Below are 8,834 nucleotides of genomic sequence, written 5' to 3'. Positions count from 1 at the left end.
GTCTCCGGTATATGAGAGGAAACTTTGGCTATTTTAAGTCCTGACGCGGGTTGCATACAAAATCCATCAATATTGACAAGCACAAAAATGTTATTTTCTATTTAAACTACGAGTAAAAGTGGGCGATGACATTAGCCTATAGGTTTATAGTCTATAGGTTTTAGCCTATAGGTTTAGGTAATTTGAGGCGTCTATAGGTCTATAGTCTATAGGTATTAGCCTATAGGTTTAGGTAATTTGAGGCGTCGCCTCACCTTAGCTTGGCGTAGCATGATATGCCCCAGAGCTATATCTGAAATGTTCGACCTGTTTTGGCTCAGACCGTGTATCAATCGTGAAATTGATTTCAGAGGTCTCAGGAATGCTTACATGACTGTCTGCCACGGACAAACAGACGTACCTAAATTCTCCTTTGCCACTATCTATTTATAAGGTATATTTGTGCAATTCTCTATCAATAAGTATGCTTAGTCGAGTTACGCCGTCTGAAAACGCTTCTCTAAAGTTATTTCCATAGTTATGCCAATTTAATTTATGTTGAAGTGCTATGAACAAGGATGTATTGTCTTAAACTGTGTTCAATGGATATAGAATAGCAGTATGGATCACATCTGAGTTTCGTTTCGTAATTACATCCAAAGCGAATATTTTATTCTTAAAGGAATGTAAAAGGAGAGGAAAATGAAATGTTTAGTATTCTACTCTTTTGTCACGAGAATATCATGCATCCTTCCTCTATGATCTATATATTCCCGATTTATTTTCAGAGGTGCTTAATACGGAGGAGTATAGACACAAGGTGTGCATGGGTGGAAATTAATATCACCGGTGGCTCCTGCAGTCATATGTTTTGTCCTGAGGAAGGAATATCGTTTGAAATTGTGAAGATAAGTGGTAGTGACACATGGCTGGTATATAAAGAAATCCGAAAAAATAACGAAAGCGATGGGCGAAGCCTTCGCTTAGGAAAGCTCTTCGTGAAGGAAAATGATTTCGTCGGTTTTTTAAAGTTTATTTTTCAAGATTCACGTGCTATGCGGGAAGGCCACTTCCTCCAATCAGTGAAAATATTCTTTATTTCGGCTCCTTTTGAACGATATCGATGATTTCAAGCGCTTAAGAAAAACTTAGTCGTAGTTCAGATTTATCGGCACAGATTTCACGGTGTGAATTATCCGCGCTCGCAAAGTAGATTATAATAATTCTCTATCTCACCAATTTTTTCCCCTGTTTATCTTTCGAAACTCAGCGCTTACTGTTAGAGACTAGAAGGAAATTTTTGAATCGATTTTAAGCGATAGCCATCTACATATTTTTTTAACTAGCTGGTGTTTGATTTGCGTCGGAGATTTCGAGAGGCGGAGCGTATCTCGCGCGTGAACGACGACGATGCTTGTTTACTCTTTTCATTAACTTTCTTCCCAGGTGCCTGCAAAATGGCAATGATCGCCTTCGCTTGGAGGCTACCTCCTCACGAGTTCGAGTTAGCGTTGCTCGGATCTTTCGTGGACTTCCGAGGATTTATACTTCATAGCAAGAGCTAAGAAAGAGTGCGCAGTTCGGTGGAATCCTGGATATAGTAGTTTTCCGCCAAACGGTGCTTGATATACGCTTAATTTTCTCGTCCTAGTCTCGGAAACACTGCTTGATTTGTGATTAGAGCTCAGTGATTTAATTTCGTTATGGTTGCAAAAAAGCCTTCAATATCCTCGAATTTAATTTTTTTCGAAGACCAACAAGTTATTCGATCAATTAAAACAGTTGCCGAAAGCTAGCGAACGCCGAGGGAAAACCTGAAGATGTATATCAGTACTGCACAGTGCCTCATCAACCATCGCAAGAAGGTAGTGCTTCACAAATTCAGTATTTTTTCCATGTCCAATAAAGCTAAACGCATTGAACACTGGAGGAAGAGTTTGTATCCTCTATGCCCTTCATTTGTTTACTGTGAATAGATAGTTGATTTTCCGTTTGAAGTTGCCACCATTACGCGTTATTCCTACACTATTTCTATTTTAAATGAGGTTTGAACGGATTTCAGAATGAAAAATAATTTCTCTTGACTTTTTATACGGACGTCCATGAAAATTTAATTAGCACTCAAAAGAAGCTGGCCTGAAGCAGGAATAACGAAGCGCTTCGATAATGTTTCCGTTGTTGTTCGCCAAGATGCACCGTTGCGCCTAACACCTCTCTAATCGAGGAGTATCTGCGGAAGCCATCTCCGATAAAGATCGAAGCTCCCTCCTCTTCACTATCGGCTTGAAACGATTCGCAGTGCACGTTATATATGTATATAAAAAGGGATAGCACCGCTCTGCTGCGGTGGTTTTGTGCGGTGCCGTCTAAAGAAGTCATTTCCTTTCGGAGGCCGCCGCCGCGTACATGCACGTCGGCGTCCCCTCTGCGTTTCCATCGAGGGAAATTAGACTGAACAGATAATAAGTTGTCGGACCGCTGTCGCACCGCGCGGTAGCTCTGCTGTGTCGGAGTAGTGGGCAGTGAAGCGCGACAAGTGCTGTTTGGTCGAAAAGTTGGAGGATATATACCAAAAACAGGTGTGTGGTTGAAGAAAGATCTTTGGTGTTTTCGCGGCGAAAAAAAGACGGGATAAAGTTTTCAGCCGGGTGAGAAGATTCATGCTATCCGTCGTATCGAGGCCAGTCACATTATTATTGCTCAAATTATTTTGCATATGAGTGGTAAAAAAAGTTTCAGACTATTATTACATAATTTTTAAATTAGCAGCAGCTCTATTTTTTATAAGTGTTCGCCAAAAACAAAAGATATAATTCATTTTGCACGTCGGGTTTAAATTATGATTATGGATCCAAGTAATCAAGGTTCACCTCCAATTACGGCTTTTACGTTCTCTCTGTACTGTCCCTTGTTTCGCTGTAGCTCAAGTTTCATTTTGCTTAGTGATTTTTTTCTGCAGCACAATTGGGTATTTGGTTCTCTTAGGGGTAATTTAGTAAGAGCATGTAAATATTGCTATAACGTTCGGGATCTCAATATACAAATACTATGGATCATGTCATCCGCGTGGGAACCCTATAGTACTTCATTCAAGCGTCTAGTGATCTCGTGGATTATTTCATCTGGGTTGTTCCTTGTAATTTTTGGGAAACCACTGGCTCTTAGTTCTTCATTTTGTGGTGAAGTGGTGCTACAATATCCTGTTGTGAAGGTTATGGTTGGGTGCTGTTCTCTCGTGATCTATGACCTCGATCTTCAGTGACTCGTCGGCTCCTAAAACGGCAAGATGCCAACCCTCTCGTAGGGCTATGCAATATGTGTAAAATTCATCCCAATTAAAACGCTTTTTTACCAATTATTGAAGTTTTGTAAATTTTCTAAAATTTATTGGATTTATTTAAATCTAGTACTCCCGTGACATCAATGAAATGGTTTAGCCAAGCTTCTGATGCTGGAAATTCCATCGCGAGTTAAAATACGAAGCTATTTTAAAATTCTTAGTAGTTAGGAATGTCTTTTAGCTCATCGTTATCCACATTTTAATCGATATCTCAAAGGTAGTGTCTATCTGTGCAATGGAAACTGTGTCAAACATGATACACAGCTTTGTTTATTATTCTGTGAACAACTGTGAAGAGTTCAGGTGGCTAAGGATATTTTTTGACAGTCTCACCTTTAAAAATTTATGAACGAATTTTTTAGGCAACCGGGACTGAGTTGCCCTCCCTGGTCGTTTCGTTGGTGTCTTGAAATGGAATAGATTAACATAGTATTGCAAATGGCTTTTTTATAATTGCGTTTTGTTAAAAAAATTCGTAAAACACCTCTGTAAACTATCTTCTTTGTCAATGATAAGATATTATAATATTTTTATCCCGGTATAAGGGTGCATTGAATATCATTGAGTTCCCATTGAAAAGTCAGTTACATGTTTTCCTAAAATATGTAAAGGTTTCGTTGAATTAAGTCGACATCTTTCAAGTGATAATGAGGAAATGGATTTTTAATACCAATAATAGTGCTACTAAAACGTAATGCAACATATATTTTTTACTAAGTTGCCGACATTTAACGCTTGTTTGGTTCATTTATAAGGCAATATTAAAAAAGGTATTTTATTGCTTCTAAGTAGTGTCATGCCATTTTACTTCAATTCAATTTTAATCATCTCTAGCCTAAAACATTGAATTGAGGATTTTGCTGCGATTCTTCTCTGAATGTAAGAGAAACTTGATCCATACCAATAGAGACATGTTGTAGTATTTCACGTTCCTTTGACTATTTTGTCGTTTAGAATTCTATGCGTAGATTTATTATGCTTTAGGGCCACATGATTTAAGTATATGTGAAATTACTTACTGTTACTATATTATTCTGCGAACTTATCACTTCCACGAAACGAAGTTTGAGTAGTTTTGCTTTTTAAAGTTGATGCTCTTCATATCAGGTGGCGAAGTTGCCCTTCACCAGAGTGATGTTGGTTTGCTTACTCTTCGACTTCCAGTTACTCAAACTTACCTTTGCAGCCCGTAAAGTTCCAGGTTTGCTATATACAGTCTTGGATTACTGCTTTCCTCACGGATTTGAATATCGTTTCGTATATCGGGAAACTCAAGGCACCTAATTCTGTACACAGGTAACTTCACCCAGGTTGCAAAGCTATCTCAAGGAGTTCTCAAAAGTTTAGTCCCCAGGTAGTGCTAAAACTACTGGCCTGGTAGATACCTGATAATCAATACTCAAAATATTAAGAATCGTCTTGAAAAAATTTTCTCATTAACAATGAAACCCCTTTCAGTGCCACAGAAAGGGGTTTCATTGGCATTCCTGTTTTTCCCTGTTCATAGTATTTTCATTCATCTACATTTGTGTATGATATCTATGGCGCAAAGCAACGAGGGATGAGATATTTTGATTCCAAATTGATTTTTTTTAGTTAGAAGGTGGTTAGTTAATAGATTTTAAACATTTTCGTCCCTTAAACGCAATATATTTTTATAGCTACCGGCCTATGGCAACGAAAACATTCTCTGAGATGAACTTTTCAGTCAACGTGAACATTCGAAATAGTAGTAAAATTCTGTAAGTTAAAATTTTTAAAAATTATATACGTAATGTAATGAGCTCTATTCTCCGGTAAGTAAATACCAGTTCCAATTCATGCTTGGAGTCAGTAATGGATGATCCGATATTGTGCTATCGCTACGCAATTCATACTGTTAACAAATAATGATAACTGAAAGTTATTATGGTATAAACACTAAGATATTAAATTTTCTTCGAAATTTTTATTTTTTTCGAAAGATTTGGAAAAATTAAGATTATTAATTATAAAAACTATGGTAGTTTTGTTGTGAAGAAATTAATGGAAAAATATTTTTACGCAGAAACATTCTAAATCTTTGACTAAAAATTGAAATTTAAGATTAACTCAAAACATTTTAGGTACCACTTATTAGGGAACTTGTTTTTTTTTATCTAAGATATGGTCGAATGGAATTATCTCTCTGCGCCATTCCTCTACATCGGGGTCGTTAAATGGACGCCATCGGGAGAAAATTAGTTCCGGTACTGGCTATTTAGCGGAGAAATAGTCGCATGTTCTATGAACGGATTTTAATGAACTTAAGTCGGTAAAAATAGTCGTCTTATCTCTGTGTCTGAAAATGGAATGCCTTATCGCTCGGAGTGACGAAAGCTCCAAGGCCTAGAGAGAGATCTCATTTGGAAGGAGACCTAGAAATTGTTGTGGCTTGTTGCACGTGGATTGTGCTCCAAGACTTAGGTGACTGAGTCGGTTGTCCCGAAAAGCTATATGCGACCTCTGCGAAAAGAATGAAAATGGTTTACCTGTTGACCAGGGTTACGTTTTCATTTACTAATTCTTAAATTTTTATGTTTTACATTCCTGTGGGCCTTTCAGAGCTTGAGAGCCTTCATTTCGGTGACATTTCAAAATCTGACTCGTAATTTGTCTTCAGAACTTGGAGGTCTCATTGTAAAGGTTAAGTTTCCCGTCCATTGTTAATGAAATCGAGGTCCGTTAGGATAGAATACTTACGAGGTGCATTTTATCGACCTCATTGTATTATTGTAATTTTAATTTTTACATGCATTCCTATGCTTTACATCATTCAAATAGTTGTTGGAACAAATTCAAAGTACGAATCTAACTCCGATGTGAACTCAAAAATATTTTAAAGTAGTTTTTTTTTGCATAATTTACAAGGACATCTAAACAAATCTTAAATTTAACATTTGCCAATAGCTATCATAAACCAAAATGCATTTTTGAAGGTAATTATCAACAGTTTGGTGTTACATTTCGCTCTATTTTTCAATAAATCTTATTATTCATGCGTAAGTTTTCTTTACTGCGGGATTCATCTCCTTTTACATGAAATTTTACCAAAGTTTCCCATGATATTTTGTTCCTCTCATAACATATTTCTTCGAAAACTATATAAATAGTTAAAAAGGTGAAATGGATGCGATACTTTAGCCTTTTCAACGATGCATATTTATGGAACGGATGGATATATTCTTTTAGCCATTGTGTCTTGAAATATGTCGAAAAGAGTAGTTCCTAGTATTTCTCAATATTCTCATAATTATATTCGTTTTCCTTCTTATTTGAAAACCTCGATACATCGATCTTTGCACTTTCTATTATTCATGTTTTTGTTGCGTTCCATTTTAGTCATTTATCGTGTATTCTTTGGATCCCACAATACATGGGTATCAAAGTAATTCTAATTATAAATAGTTCCTGGAACGTATTTAATTTTTGCAATAACTTGACTATTTAGGTCCTTGTTTCCTTCTGAACATCAAAGTTTCAGCTGAAACTTTGCATCAGTATTCATCAGTATTTGCCTTCAGGTAATGGTAATATCCTGAATATTAAATCCCTCTTCACGGTTAATTTCTTTTATTTTTTCCCCCAACAATTATGACTAGGAAAATCAACGAGGAAATGAACGCCCTTCTAAACTTTTCTTTCTAATTCTTTCCCAAAAGAAAATACTGATTAAATTGGTACCAGATTTCTACTTCACATTGGTGAAAAATACTATAGTCTGTTCAGCTTTCCCTCATACCTTTCGGAATACGAAGAGTATAATCCCTGCGTTTGCCGCCCTCTATGGTCCATTTTTAAATCCATAAAGGTCTTCGAATTCTTTTCTGTAATTTTCTCAGTGCCTGGGGATTGGGATTGCTTCTTACGTTCCTGCTCCTTTCCAAAACTGAATTGATCCTCAGCCAAGAATTCTTGAGCTTTACGTTACATTCCATTATCTCGAAGATGGGTCGTGCTAATATTGTCGATGCATGCTTTATCGAAAGTTTCGCATTCTTCCCGTCTTCTTTTTGGGGATGGGGACTATTTTTTTGTGAACATTTTTTGGCATACCAGCGCTCCTTTCCGTGTCGTTTATAGCCAGCGCTTATTTCAAGCATTTGTGATGAACCCAGCGAAAAAAAATCGGACTTCAAATTGAATTAAAGAGTTCTAATCTCAGAGTGGACTCTCATCTCTCGGTGTTGAGAGGTCTTTCGACGCGAAGTTGTGTCGGGTATTTTTTCCACCTGCCGGACACTTACCTCTCTTCAATTACGAAATGTCCTTTTGAATGCTTCTTTGGGTATCTATTATGTAAAATATACCGTCCAGTTGAATACTGATGTATCTGAGTCATTGGCATTGTAAATAATTAATCACGATGCAAAAAAATGTCATTTCAATTAAAGTAGGTATAGCGACCTACATACCTACCCGAAGTAACCAAAAAGGGCTCGTATAAAAGTTTATAGTTTTCATCAATTATTTTAGCGTTGTAGTTGCGAAAACTCCAAAATTATGTTACTTATACTCATCAAAGTCACAAAAATTAAAAAAATGCAGAAAATTACGTTCATCAAATCTTTAGACCATAAACGAGCAATCGTTGGATTTCATGCCATTCCTTTTTTTGTGGATGAAGGGATGAGTCGACAATGGTGATGTTTGATAGGGAAGAAGTATCTTTGCCCTACATGCATTTCGATACTTTCCGATTAATTGAAATAAATATATCAATAGAATTACCAATTTATGTTTATTTCTATTACATTCTTCGCCAGTTTATATTTTAGGTGTTTATTCGGATATTTTTGGTAGAGTATTAGTAACTGTTAATTATTAAGGATCGTGAAGAATTTTTGCTACATCTCACTTGAGTTAGTAATCTATCGGCGATGCTGTAGATGTATATCTCTGCATTTGGAATCATTATTCAGGAGTCTTACGTATTAATGAACTGTATACGATATAGCTCCAGTTTGCGATGCCTTCTAGAATATTGTTTAAGTAAGCATGGAATGAGTCGATTCAGCAGTTTCCTGGTTCTTTTATATTATTATCAATTCTGTGTATATCTACGCTTGAAATATGAAATGGGCCCACATTGTTCTTGTTAATGATAGGAAGATAACGTTCGTGCATCTAATGGTTTTTAAAATCTCCTTGTTATTCGCCTGTAACCTCTATCATTTTATTTTTACTCATATTTTAGCTTGCCTTCAGTTTAAAACGGTTCCGTAATTTTCTTATGCTATCTCACTTTTATTCTGTGTGAATTACCTCGATTTTTGTTACGAACTTGTAACTAACGCGTAGGATTCGGTAGAGGTTTTCCACGAAGCAAAAATTATAATGCTTAACTTGACTTAATACATAATGAATACCTAAAAATTTCATTCACACCAAGTAATTTATGAGATATTTTTAAAAGCTATTTTGTCCTTCTTTTTCAATTATTTCGACGTTTTGCGACAAAGCACTCTGCATCACCTTGGTATTTTTTGATTTCCAC

The 8,834-nt window shown here is 36.3% G+C and overlaps 1 protein-coding gene across 1 annotated transcript in view; it reads left to right on the top strand.

The window, feature by feature from the left end:
* The first annotated feature begins 2,311 nt into the window (after positions 1-2,311).
* The window catches only part of LOC124159113 (proton-coupled amino acid transporter-like protein CG1139), a 56,183-nt gene continuing 49,660 nt past the window's right edge, over positions 2,312-8,834 (top strand). The window contains exon 1 of the mRNA XM_046534671.1: positions 2,312-2,558. The gene's annotated coding sequence lies outside the window, so the exon portion shown is untranslated. The remainder of the gene's footprint in view (positions 2,559-8,834) is intronic.

This window comes from Ischnura elegans, chromosome 5 (genome assembly GCF_921293095.1).
Source record: "Ischnura elegans chromosome 5, ioIscEleg1.1, whole genome shotgun sequence".
In the NCBI taxonomy this organism is placed as follows: domain Eukaryota; kingdom Metazoa; phylum Arthropoda; class Insecta; order Odonata; family Coenagrionidae; genus Ischnura; species Ischnura elegans.
The sequence above is the reverse complement of the archived record's forward strand: the minus strand, read 5'-3'. Positions and strand labels throughout refer to the sequence as shown.